Source organism: Ursus americanus, chromosome 7 (assembly GCF_024610735.1).
Source record: "Ursus americanus isolate L20-20 chromosome 7, mUrsAme1.1.p, whole genome shotgun sequence".
NCBI lineage: Eukaryota > Metazoa > Chordata > Mammalia > Carnivora > Ursidae > Ursus > Ursus americanus.
The window spans coordinates 15,993,344-16,007,195 of record NC_142133.1 but is presented as its reverse complement, the minus strand read 5'-3'; the positions used below and the strand labels follow the sequence as shown (position 1 = coordinate 16,007,195).

The 13,852-nt window shown below is 39.3% G+C and overlaps 1 long non-coding RNA gene across 4 annotated transcripts in view; it reads left to right on the top strand.

Moving 5' to 3' along the window:
- The window catches only part of LOC123785903 (uncharacterized), a 63,522-nt gene that overhangs the window by 6,201 nt on the left and 43,469 nt on the right, over positions 1-13,852 (top strand). For all 4 annotated transcript variants that reach the window (XR_006777814.2, XR_006777813.2, XR_006777812.2 and 1 more), the window contains exon 2: positions 6,228-6,282. This is a non-coding gene — a long non-coding RNA (uncharacterized LOC123785903). The remainder of the gene's footprint in view (positions 1-6,227; positions 6,283-13,852) is intronic.

Here is a 13,852-nt window from a genome sequence, read left to right as displayed (position 1 = left end):
AACTGCATACGGAGAATATATTCTGGGGGCAGTAGGAGAGCAGATTAGAAGGTAAGACTGGTTGTTTTGGGCAAGACCAGAGATGTTGGTGGTCTGAATTAGGGTGGTGCCAAGGACGGTAAAGAGTAGTAGGTTTGGAATGTGTTTGGCAGTAGGACTAACAGGGACTGACTGATAGATTTAATGACAGTGAGGGAAAGACATTAAAGAGGGCTCAGGATTATGGTCTAAGCCATTACGTGGATAAAAGTTCAGTTTACTGAGTTCACACAGTACCTGTGAAGGCTTTGTGCTAGGCTCTGAGAATACGAAGGTCATTGAATATGACTGAGTCTTTGAGTCCTTGGCCTCAAAAGCTCACAGTCAAGTGGGCAGGACTGCCTCCTACCCTGGTGACTTCTGTAGGAGGTTTTTGTTTTTTGGGTTTTTTTTAAAAATTAATTAATTTATTTATTTAGAGAGTGAGGGGGTGGTGGTGGGAAGGGAGAGGGAAAATCTCAAGCAGACCCCACGCTGAGCGCAAAGCCCAATGCGGGGCTCCATCTCAGGACCCTGAGATCATGACCTGAGCAGAAATCAAGAGTTGGACACTTAACCAACTGAGCCAGCCAGGCGCCCCTGCTGTAGGAGGTTTTAAGCACAATTACAGAGCTACGTATGGGTTATGAGAGCATCAAGAAGGATTCCCTAGCCCAGTCTAGCCAAACAAACCAGGAGTCTTGCCTTCTTAGGAAGATAACTAGGAGACTTTCTCAACACCTGTGAAATGGGTGCAGTAATCCACACTCTAGTTTAACTTAACTCTTTATAAATAAAGTATAATAGCTGCCAGCAGCATCTTCCAGGGTCTCTGATTTGTTACTTCTTTTGAGAGGAAAGGGTCACCTGGGTAGCTCAGTCGGATAAGCGTCTGCCTTCTTCTCAGGTCATGATCCCAGGGTCCTGGGATCGATTCCCACATCCCTTTCCCTCTGCCACCGCTCCCCTTTCTTGTGCACTCTCTGTCTGTCAAATAAAAAAAATCTTTCAAAAAAAATAAGAGGAGAGGAAAGAAAGCTATGGAGAAAGAGTCAGGATGGACACAGAGGCGAGGTGCTCAGCTAATACAAATGGAAGTCAGTAAGGTCTGGGCTTCCGCTGCAGCCCTCTGCTCAAAACCTACCAACAGTGTGCCCTTGGTTGAGGATGGATTCAGGGTGTTTTGTTTTGATTCACTTTAACTGCAGCTGCAACTTTTATGAAATTACCATATGACTCCTGAATGACTTCTCTCAAGCTTTGTTTCTTTTTGATATTTATTTAATAACTTCTGTTTGATCAGCTGATATATTCACATTTCAAAAATCCAAATAAGAAAGGATATAATAAAAAGTCTTATCTTTTCCTGCTCCTTCACCCAGTTCTCTACCTCACCCACCCAGATAAGTAGAGATAATTATACTGATTTTTTTCTATGTATCCTTCTAGTGTTTCTTCACACAGATACGAGCAGTTCTTATATTTCTTCTCTTCCCGCTTCTTACACAAGAGGTGGCCTACTTTATCCCCTGATCTGGATCTTGTTTTTCCCTCTAACAATGTAGATCTTTCCTATCAGTACTAGGAGAGCTTCCTTATTCTTTTAAACAGCTGATAGCGTTACACTGCAGGATCTGCCATAGTTCATTTAACTATTCCTCTATTGATGAATCCTTGGGCTGTGTCCAGTGTTTGCTACTTATTACAAACAATCCTATAGTGTATAACCCAACACATATGTCTACAGGTATAGCCTTAGGATAAATCCTCGGGAGTCTTACAAATACTTTAATAAAATCTTCTAAGAGAATGTTCTGAGATAGTGTGACTAGGTTTCCAAATTAGAACCTCGGCTTTCCAGGCATTAACTTTCACATTGCATCAAGAGTAGTTCTTCATTTTTCAGCCTGTCCATTATGCCTTTATATTTTTTCCAATAAGGAATTTAAAAAATATTTAATCTGCCTCTCCTGCAACCAACCAGAGTTGGCATGCTGTTTTAAAAAAGAAGAAAAAATAGACTAAAATGCAGTGGAAGCATGTTCCAGTTAGTGAATTGCAAGCTCTAGAAAATACTCGGTTTTTCTTCACTCAACACATACAAGCATCTCTAGAGTGAAGTCTCAGATAGGGATGATGGGTTAGAAGGTGAGGACTGTAGGGTGTACCCTACAGGGTGTACAGCCAGCTCTTAGTGCTACCCCAGCCTCAGGGCCAAATACTCCTTGGCCATTTTCCTTAGCATCTCTTTTCATTTCTCTCAGTAAGTCTTCATTTTCCCATAGTTGCTTCTGGAAAGCAGGTTTATAGTTTTGGTGAAACAGGTAGGCTTTGGTAAATGTGCTTTAGAACTAGGCCATGTAAAGTAAGTATGCTATTTTTATACTAGCCCCCTCCAAAGACTTTTTCTTTTTTATTAGATTCCAGGTATATGAGACCAGGATGGAAAAATTCTAGGGTATTTAATTTACATGAGATTGTTGGGAGAACATTTACAGATGCAGAAATATGCACAAGTGATGTGGCAGTGAGAGCTGCCATTTAAAAAAACACACATCTGTATCTATATCTATCTATATCTGAAGAAGCTAGCCCAGCCATATTACTGTCATTATCAGAAAATAAAATTATCTTTCCACATAGTACTTCTCTTTAGTTTGGCTCCATGTAGGAGAGGTGTTTTGTTTTGTTTTATTTTGGTTTTTTATAATTATAGCATGAGAGAAAGTGTTAAAAATAAACCATGAAGTTGACAAGGTACAGCAAATAGCCATTCAGAAAGCTTTTCTTAAAACCGGGGATGTACTGTATGGTGACTAACATAATATAATAAAAAATCATTATTAAAAAAAAAAAAGAAAGCTTTTCTTAGCTCTAAAGCTCTCTTCCTCGGGAACGACAAAAACTACAAATTGTAGAACTGTCTAATCTCTGTAAAGAGTGTCTAGTCCCAGCTCTAGCTGAAATTATCTTACATTTTTTATTAATTTTTTAAAATTAAAAAAATTATTTATTTATTTGACAGAGAGACGGAGAACACAAGCAGAGGGGGCAGCAGGTAGAGGGAGAGGGAGAAGGAGCCCAATGCAGGGCTCGATCCCAGAACCCCAAGATCATGACCAGAGCCAAAGCCAAAGGCAGATGCTTAACCGATTGAGCCACCCAGGTGCCCCTAGCCTACATTTTTTTAATTGTCTCACATAAAGATTCTACAGTCTTTCTTTGGCCATTACTTTTTTTTTTTCTTCCCCTAAGCTGGTAAGACTTGGACTCTCTCTTTAGGATATAGCCAGAATTATTCCTCCCTCCCCTTCCTTCCCCTCCTTCCCCTCCCTCTCTCCCTTCCCCTCCTCCTTCTTCGCACATTTATTCTTCCATAAGAGAGTTAGAACAATTGTCAATTTTTAAAAACTTCTCTTTGGATTTTGGTTGGCACTGGGCTTTCTAGGTAGACAATTGTATCATCTGTAAGTAATTGTAAATCTTATTCATATTTTTGTTCTTTTTGTATCAGCAGAATTCCTTTTTAAGTGAAAAATAATACTTGCTGAAATTATTTGTTCATCCAATCCCTGAGTATCTGTGGAGAACATCCATTTTGCTGACCATACTCTCATTTCGTTCTGGGAACTATGGTCTTCCCTTACTGTCAGTCCCTGGACTTGGGGAAAAGACTGATGTCTACACCCCCCTGCTTCAGGGGTGAAATGTATGACCTTAGTCTAGGTCATCTAGTATATCCTATTCCTCTGGCCACAGTAATCCATTCTAGACCTACTAGAAAGTTGGTTCTGAATTTGAACCTAGAGGCAAGTACTCAGTGGAGTGTCTCGCATCCATATTGGGTACGTGAAGACAGACGTTGCCTAAGAATGGAGCCAATATTGAAGATGCTGAATTTAGAAATGAAGAGACAGAGATCAAGTCCTAGGTCACCCTGTTTAAGCCCTAGATCAAACTTCACCTGAACCAGATCGTCTAAATAATTCAGTTACATGAACCAATAAATTTACCTTTTTAATTAAGTTAGTTTGGATTACATTTTTCATCTTTGGCATGCAAAAGACTTTTAGTTGATGCAATATCCTCTAACAAAATTAGGCAAATTAAACTCATGTTGTTCCCATGGTTTGACAAATTACATGATTTCCCCAGCTAATTCCCAGACTCCTCTCTTCTTGCACTTGGAGTGACTCTACCGTTGCAGCACACCCGTCTAAATACCAAGCCAGAGTCCTCCTCCCCTTCCCCCAAGGACTCCTCCAGTTCTGTGCTTAAACCCAGCCCACTGGTGAAGTTAAAGAAGGAAGGGAACAGATGGCAACCTGATTCATGTTGCTCTTACAGGGAATTAAGCTAATTTATTTTGGGGGTCAGTTCCCGTTCAGTTTCAGCAGTGAATGAAAGTTGTTTGAATCCATTTCTGGTTCAGGTCTGTAATCATCTGCAGTAATCCAAAGTTCTTCACAAGGGAAAATTATTTGGGGGGGGGGTTAATGTTTGTTCCAGTTTGAAAAAACTATATAACGTGGAATCAAGTTGCACCTGTCTTATTAGGCCTTCTGTGCTAAAAGAGGTAGCATATGGGCAGGACAGGGAGGCGATTAATAGTATACTTAATACTAAAATAATCAGCCTAGATGGCCTCCATAATAAGCAGTGTTATAAAATCTACTCCTTGGATTTGCTTTTAATATTTCCAGCCCACATCAGAGCACACTTTGAAATATCATATCACATAGTATTGACCAAATTATTAAAATACAGGTTGAAACATTTTTTGAAAACTTTGCTTCCTTTAGAGGAACACATATTTTATAGGTGAAACATTTATGGTCTCTGTTTGAAAATTATTTCTAATTAGTGTGACATTATGTCAGTATCTTAAGGTGCTAAAACTTAGCAGTTTTCTGGAAAAATGTATTGAGGATCTAGGCTCAGCATAGGGAATGTTGTCAGTGGTATTGTAATAGCATTGTGTGGTGACAGGTGATAGCTACACTTGTGGGGAGCATAGCATAATGTATAGACTTGTTAAATCACTGTGTTGCACCCCTGAAACTAATGTAACATTGTGTGTCAACTATACTTCAATTTAAAAAAATGTAGGCTCAGAACATTCACAGGACCATTTTTACATTGCTTCAGGTCATCTAACGCATATATTCTGATAGGAAGCATTGTTTGTTTCATTGCTTCCATTATAAATACATATATATTTATAGGTAATAAATACAAATTAATAAGTAAAATTTCAAGACACAAAATGCTCAGCTTGTTCCAAACTATTTTTTGTTGGTGGGTTGTATGCAAACAGAAAGAATGACAGATGCCATCCATATACTTTATGAAAACACCGCTTGCTTATGCATGTTTAAGGAGGACGTTGGATTTGACAAGGTGCAAAGAGATGTCTTACAGATGGTATACATGAGGCCCATCAGGATAGGTCTTCCCGAACTAATGGAGCTGTAAAAGCAGTTGTCATGTGCACGTCTGTCACACCTGTTCTACAGAGAAATTCCCACTTGTAAATATGGTCTTCAAAATCAGAGCCCAAGGCTGGCTGAGCTTAGCTTAGTTTTCCATTAGTTTGACAGAGACTATGACCACCAAAATGGATTCCATACCTTTTTATGACTCTTCTAAGACTTTTACATTTTCCCTGGCATTGTGTTATTTAAAGTTAAAGATTAAAATTCTCCTACTTGGTCCTTGAAGAAATAACCGTAATTTATCTTATAACATTAAATTCATTGGCAATGTGCTTTGGAGGGAATAAATTTGTGTTCTGCAAAAGGGCTTGGATATACAGAATTTCAATGCCTCAAATGATGTAATTTTCTATAATATTTAGCCTGCCATTTTTAGTTTGGTGTTTGTATAATAGGAGATTTCGAAGAAAAAGCTAAAGAGAGGCTAATTTGCTTGGTAGTGCTTCTGTTCTTTTGTTCTTTTAGAATCTAAAATTAACCAACATCTGCAGTGTCAACAAGGACTCCATATGGCATTCAAGTTTGTACTTTTCCTAAATAATGCATTTGAGGCAATATAATCTGAGAGGAGTTCTGAGGTGATAATGAGTAGAATGCCTCATATTGCATAGCACTTCATAGTTGCAAAATGATTTAACAACTAGGACCTTGTTTGATCCTCACAACAGTGTTAAGAGGTAAGAGGTTCAGGTATTTCTTATTCTTGTTGAACAGATGAGAAGATGGAGGCCCAAAGTATTGAAGAGAAATGGCCATTGTCACAAACCTGGTGAGTAGCAGCATGAGAAGGAAACTCAAGCCATCTGGTATCTGATCGCCCTTTCTACCATATTACTAGGATCAAGTTGTTGACAACCCATTGTTAAAACAGCATGTTTTCAAAATAATAGATCTCACAACAACTCTGTAGGAAAAAAATATAAAAATTACTAGAAACTAAATAACAAACGTGCGTTTGGTTTTCTAGAGTTTAATGGATTTCATTTGTTCAATTAAGTTAACAGATGATTTCCACAGAAGTTTCTCTATTTAACTCTTGTGATTTCCTATTTTACCTACAAAAAAAAAAAAGAATTCCCACTAAAATGCTTTTTCTCCTTGTGAAATTATACCTCATAAATCTTTGTCATATCTAGAAAGTCTAAAAACTGTTCCTATAAGAGATGTTACAACTGAGAGTGTTTTCTTCACAGTGATACATTATCATTTAAGTCTACCTGAGTTTTGAAGCATTTCATTTCAATTCAAACTTCTGTGAATTTCTGCAGCACAGCAATCATTTAGGATTTCTGGGATAAGAAAAAAAAGTAGGTTGACGTTAAAGAATGTATTAGAAACATAGCTTGTGACTGAGATACAGGCATAAATTTAGAAGGAACCCATTTTTGAAAGCATAAATAATGTTATTGCCAATCTATACTTTATAGAAATTTCTAGCTATGTAATATTACCATTTCTACTTTAAAATGCAGAGAAATTCGATTGCTTCCATTTCTTGAAAGTTTGAGGCTTAAAAATGATGAATGCTGGCATTCTTGAAGAGGAACACTGTGAGTTTGTAATATCGAAAAGGTACTGGCGTTCTCTTACATTGACAGGCAGATATATTTCCAACAAGTGGAGACACAGGACTGTACTGGCATAAGGAGCAGCCAGCAAGAATTTTAATCAGGATTTGGCTCAGTCTATGCTAGTTCTGACTTCACGAAAGTGCATCTTGAGGAAGCACCTTCTACCAAGCGGAAAGCTGGCAAGATGCAGCATTAGAGGTTGCTGACACCAAAGCAACCAGAGCTCACTCAAAACTTAAAATGTTGTTTCCCCATTAGTTGCTTGGATATGTCTCAAAGAACTACACACAGAAAAGCAAGATTTAAACTTGATATTAGCCAAAACATTCTTGTGACTCTAATCTCCTACCTACTCGATGTCCAGGATTAGTGGAAATACACCAAACATTCTTGAAAAGGTCATCTAACCGAAGTAGAAGAATGTTATCTTTCCATGCATGAGCATACTTGGACATGCGAGCCATGACAAAGAGATACGGGGAGAAAAGGACAAGAGGAACACTATGGAATGTATTTTGCTGGAAACAAGTAATGGGGAGGAATTAGGGGGAGTTGGGGAATTTGGGTAGGAAAGCCTTAGAGAAGGGCGGGTTAAGTCATTGGAGTTGGTAATAACTCCATCTGGCGAGCTGTGGGAATCTGAAGGGAGGGGGCCAAGGGTGCTAGAAGACTGTACTCATGATGGTAGCATTCAGAGTTAATCTGACAATGGAGAGACAGCAGTGCAGAGGCTTGGAGAAGGCCACAGCGTGAGGAAGCGAGGTGCCCAAGGGACCATGAGAACCCCAGCTGCAGTTCTTTTTGCTTATTCAATCAGATCCAGTTTTCTTCCCCCTTCCCATCTCCACACCTCTGCCCACCCCTGGCCACCCCACCCCTGCTGCAAGAAAAGTCTGTGTTGACTGGCCCAAGTTTGTTTCACTGAGTCCTTCTTCACCCAGTGAATGATTTGTGGAGCCTGGGGCTGGTAATCATTACTTAGCAGTGACTTCAGCATGAATCAATCAGTACTGGAATGATCTAACTTTGTTCCCACTCAAGCCCACTCACAACCACGACCTTTTTGTGCTACAGCGAAGTAACATGGTCCCTTGGCTATCTTGCTGCTGATTAATGGACTGTTGGAAGGGTCAGTACAACTCCCACAATAGTCTAGTGCTTTTCTGCCAGATTGGCTTTAAAAAAAAAAAAAAGGCAATTGTTCATGTCAAACCACGTTAGCCAATACCTGTATTGTCTGTCTGAATTATAAAGCACAACAGTACATCTCGTTCTCTGCAGCTCATTCTTAGAAGAAAGAATATGAGAAAGTATTAGACCATGCTTGTATCATCCGAGATAGCTGGACAGTCATGAACACTCCTGCACTGCCCATTGGAACAGGTCCTTTGCACACTGATATAGTCATGATTACTCTCAAAATTAGATGCAATACCACTGTCTCATCCCCTCCTTGCCTAGATGCAGCTGAACAGTGACTCTCAGAGGAGGTGGGAGGACATGGCCTTGCCAGCTGATGCTGAGGATCCAAGACTTAATTACATAAAAATAACTCGTTAACCAGCCCCTCCCAAATCACCCACTCCACGTAAATCATCGCCACAGGAGAAATCGGGTTCCCCAAGGTCACCCTAAGAGTGTCTGTGGACTTTGACTTCCTCCCTCCACAAACACCCTTAGAATGGCCTTTTGAGGCCTTTGTGCTCCTGGGAAGCTGATTTCTCCTGTGTGAAAATATCGAGAGCCAGGAAAAATGGAACACTACATGATTTATCCCCGAATCCCTCATCCTGCTGGATGTGCCCCAGGGTGAGTTATTCTTGCTGTCACAAATAATTCAGCCCTGAGTGGATCAACATGTTTAAAAGAAGTTTCCAAATATGTCTAAAACTCTAGGTGCAGAAACACAAGTGCCAATTAACAAGGGCAATTTCGAATAGAAGAGAGGTTGGAAATTAGAAAAACAAAGAGGCACGGGACATAGCAGAAGAAGCCAGCTCTGGCGGTAACTGGTCCTACGCCCTCAGTCATTATGCCCATGTGTCAGGTTCCTCAACTCCAAAATAGACACTAAGATGAAAGGAATTTGGTGAGAGAAACTTTTGAGAAATGTCAATTTATGTTCTCTCTCTGTATTTTTCCCTTTCCCTCTCCCATTATGTCTGGCTTATGTGTCTTTACTTCAGGAGAGACTTGGGGGTTGGACTTCCAAGCTTTCGTTCCAGATAAACCCACGAGGAGAGGAGAGTTTGAGGTAACTTGTATTTTCCAGACTAAAGAGATCTGTTCTCCCAGAAGCAGTAAGGATGTCATTCTGCTTCTTGGCAGTACCCTTGCTATGTTTGACTTGGGAAGGTGCATCTTTGCTAAGAGCATTTCTAGAAATGCACTTTGGGACTTACTCATGTGGAGTAATGACGGCAAGGGCCTCCAGAGGTCCTGGTGCCTCTTGAGATGCTTGGTCTCTGCCAGAGCCCTCAGCGAGTGTGTAACAGATACTTCACACCTACCCGAGGTGGATTTCCTGTCCGCCCTACAGCACAGGGGCTCCAAGTTTAAATAGAATTACATACTCTAAAGACTTTAAGGAATCATCAGTGGTAAGATGGCCATTAGTTTAATTTGTGTCTCTTTATCATTTATTAAAACGAAGCCTAAACAAGTCTTACACACCGTAGGAAATGCACTTTCTTGGGGCTGAATTCCCTGAGGGTTTACTTTTGCCAGCCCTCCTTATTGCCTTTCCTGCACCTGCCCTTGCTGGCCTCCGTGTTTTCTCATTTAGGATGTTTGACTGAGAAAGGCTGGTGGCACCTTGAAAAACATCATGTGCCTTCTCCCAAATCCCTGCATATTTTCTTTAAAGTTGGAAAGGAGTGTCTTTCATCCCTAAGTATACATATCTGTTGTCTGTGTTGCCCTGAGAAGCAACTCCAAGTAATACCACATAGCTAGAGGACCAAGTCTTTGGTCAGCTTCTCTGGGGAACATGTGCCTTCTTGAAGTTGTTAATAAAACAAACAAAACAAGTAAAAATTTAAAGATCTTTTATGCAATTGTCTTTGTTGTTACTGCTGCTGTTGGGTGAAGAGTACGTTTATTGCTTCAGGGCTGTGCCATATTTAGAAGGGGGCAAAATATCAGTGCAAGTGAAAACCTTCCAGGAAAGGCTGCCAGCTTTTGGGATCTCTGAAAGCACTTATGGGACATAATCTCATGTGTGTTTGTCTTGGTAGCAGATGTAAATTGCCATGTTCTTCTAAGGCCATTTTTCTGCTATGGCTTGCTTTTCTCTTTAAATATTTTTGGAGGAAAAGTAATGTATTTTCTGTTTGTTTTGTGGTGGTGGTGGTGATGATGATGATGATGATTTGTAGTTTAGAGAGTCTATATTCTTTTTTTTTTTAATGATTTTTTATTATATTATGTTAGTCACCATACAGTACATCCCCGGTTTCCGATGTAAGGCTCGATGATTCATTAGTTGTGTATAACACCCAGTGCACCATGCAATACGTGCCCTCCTTACTACCCATCACCGGTCTATCCCATTCCCCCACCCCCCTCCCCTCTGAAGTCCTCAGTTTGTTTCTCATAGTCCATAGTCTAGAGAGTCTGTATTCTTGATTCAGTCAAAATGGTCTTTGAGTCACTTCATATTTCACTCCAAATAGTCTTTCTCAGAACTTGGAAAACAAAGTAAACTGGTACCCCAAATGTTCCCTTCCCTTTTATCTTTATAAATCCTCTGATATAACCAAAGAATTACCATTCTAGGGGCTGAGGGAGGAAGCCTCCCTCTAATTTAAAGCCTCTTAAATCCAGATTACCTATGCCATTCTAAGAACTAAGTATTTTGAAAATTCTAGAAACAATAATGCAAACATTCTTCTCCCAATAGAAACTACTAAAAGTAGTCATATGGTCTATCTCTTACAGTTGAATTTTTTTCCTTCCATCTTAATTGAATGAGAAATAAAAGGAAGTCATGCGCAAGCTTTCAGAACAATGACTATAATATAAGAAATGTAGTTCCAGCCAAAACAGAAAAGAAAAGGATGTTGAAATATGGGAGCAAAATGAGGTCTTACTTAAGTAGATTCTTATGTTTCAACCAAAAGCTGGAAGAATTAACAAAAGCTCTAAAGAAGGGTAGAGGAATGCAGACAGTGGAGAAAAGCAGAGAAGTGCAGAAAATAATTAATAAGTGTATAAAGGAATAAATCGGAGTCTGGGATGATTCTTTACTAAAATACTTGCAAATTGCAGTTTTCAAATAAAATATGATATTGAAAAAATTCATTTCCAGAAAAGGTGACAAAATTGATGTGTAAAAAAAGCCTATTTTGAGCTAAGAGCCTTCAGAGACAAGGTCAGCTCACCGGAGAAGAGTTGAAACAAAGCAAAGCAGCACAGAGAAGTGCATTTACTAAAAACTATCATGGCTTTCCTCTGTCCACCCTGTGTGACAGACAGTGTTCTCAAAGGCAAATGTCTTGGCTTTATGTGGTCTACTTCCAAAGGGAGATGGGGTTTAGTCAACTGTATTAGTTACTTATTGCTGTGTAACAAATATCCCAAAACTTAGAGCTCAGAACGACAATTGTTATCTCGCAGTTTCTTTCTGTCAGGAATCCAGGAGTAGCTTAGCTGGGTTCTCCTGCTAAGGGCCTCTGTCTCTTACAAGACTGCAATCAAGGTCTCTGCCAGAGGGGCTGAGGATCCATCTCCCAGCTCACTCAGCGCTGTTAGTCGAGGACATCAGTTCCTCACTGTGTGTTGGCCAGAGACTCTCAGTTTAGTGCCCTGTGCTACGTGACCCTCTCTATGGCTCCCAATGCAGCTGGCTTCTCTCACAGCCAGTGTGCGAGAGAACGCCAAGAGAATGTGCAAGGAAGATGGTAGTCAGTCTTTTGTAATCTAGTCTCAGAACTGACTTTTGGAGTATCTTATTTATTAGAATCAAGTCACTAAGCCCAGCTCACACTCAAGGGGAGAGGAATACCAGGAAGCAGTATCATTGGGAGCCAGCTTAAGAGCTGTCAACCACTTCAACTTATTTTATTCTTCCCTTAATTTTATAGCATGGAAATAAGAGGCTGTCATTTTATAGTGTGGAAATAAGACCAAAAATACATTCTTTGGAGAAAAGTGCTCCAGAAATCTATATGTCCATGGTCTCTTTTATTCATCAGTGAGTGGCTTTATTTGTTTATATCATCTATATGGCAATGAGTAGCCCAAATCATCTTAGCCAATAGGCAAACTATTTGAATAAGTGAAGGAAATATTCATTTACATTGGGATGTAAGCTCTATGAGGGCAGGGATTTTATCTGTCTTGTTCTCTATTGTATCTCCAGCGCATATCATAGGGCTTACCATATAGTTTTCAACAAATAGTTGCTGAATGAACGGCTTCAACTATATTTACTGCAGATCTGTTATGATATGTCAGGCACTTGACTTTACTTCTTTAGAAACTGAGCATCAGAAATACTTGCATTTGTACTCAAGAGTAGAAAGAAGAGATTTTTATCACTTTGGATTTCCAAAAGCAGCCCCAGTCAGTGACCATCTTTGTTCACAATTCAGAGAGTCTACTGAAAGAAAGGCCCACTCCATTTTCTCATAAAGGGAGGATGTGGCATTTTCTCCATTAACACATCTTACTTGTGACCTATCACTCATTATTTGAGATGACTATAAAGGACCAATATTAAAAAAACTTAAACTAGGTTTTAAAAAAATCATGAAAATAAAATATGCACATACTTTAAAAATATATAAAAGCATATAAAATGACAAATTCTTACCCTTTGATTCCATCCCTAGCCCCACCTCAACTTCAAAGGTAAGGAGTTTAACTATTTCTTAAATGTTATTACAAGTATTTTCAACACATATACACTGTGTGTATGTGTGTGCATATAAATATGAGATCATCATGATCATTCTACACCTTGCCTTTTTTTCACTTAGTGATATGTCTGGGAGCCTATATAGACCTATTTTAATTTTTTTTCTTGGCTGCATAATATTCCACTGTAGAGATGTGCCATAATTTATTCAATGAGTCCCTACCTAATAGATACTCATTTCCACCACCACCCAAACTTTTTACCTACTAGAATCAGCGCTGCAATGGACACATCTATACATATATCTTTGCATAGTTCGGTGAGTTTATCTTAAAGACAAACTCCTAACAGTGGAATTGCTAAGCCAAAGGATATGTGCATTTAAAATATTTTTAAAAGATTTTAGAGATTTTAAAAAAGCCTCTTTTTATTATAAAAGAAAACACAAATACAGAAAACCAAACCAGTTATAGAGCTTAATGGATTGTTATAAGACAAGTACCCTTTTAACCATCACCCAGGTCAAGAAACAGACTGTCACCCAGTCAGGAGCCCTCCAAGTGGTCTGTGATCACAACTGCCTTTTTCTCTGAAACTAATCTTAGTACTGACTTCTATAGAAATCACTTTCTTCTATTTTTTTTTTTATGGCTTTACTACCAAGTGGCATCCATAAACACGATACTTTAGTTTTGCCTACTTAAAAAAAAAATCCTGATCTGTCTTTTATACCTCTTTAAATTTACAGTTTTCCCCTCCAAACTTTTCTTTTCCATGCAATTTCTGTATTGAACAAAGCATTTGACCAGTGGAGTTTCCTACAGTCTGAATGTTGCCAACTATGTACTCTTGATGGAGTTTAGCATGTTCCCCTGTCCTCCAATTTCCTGCAAACTGATGGCTGGATT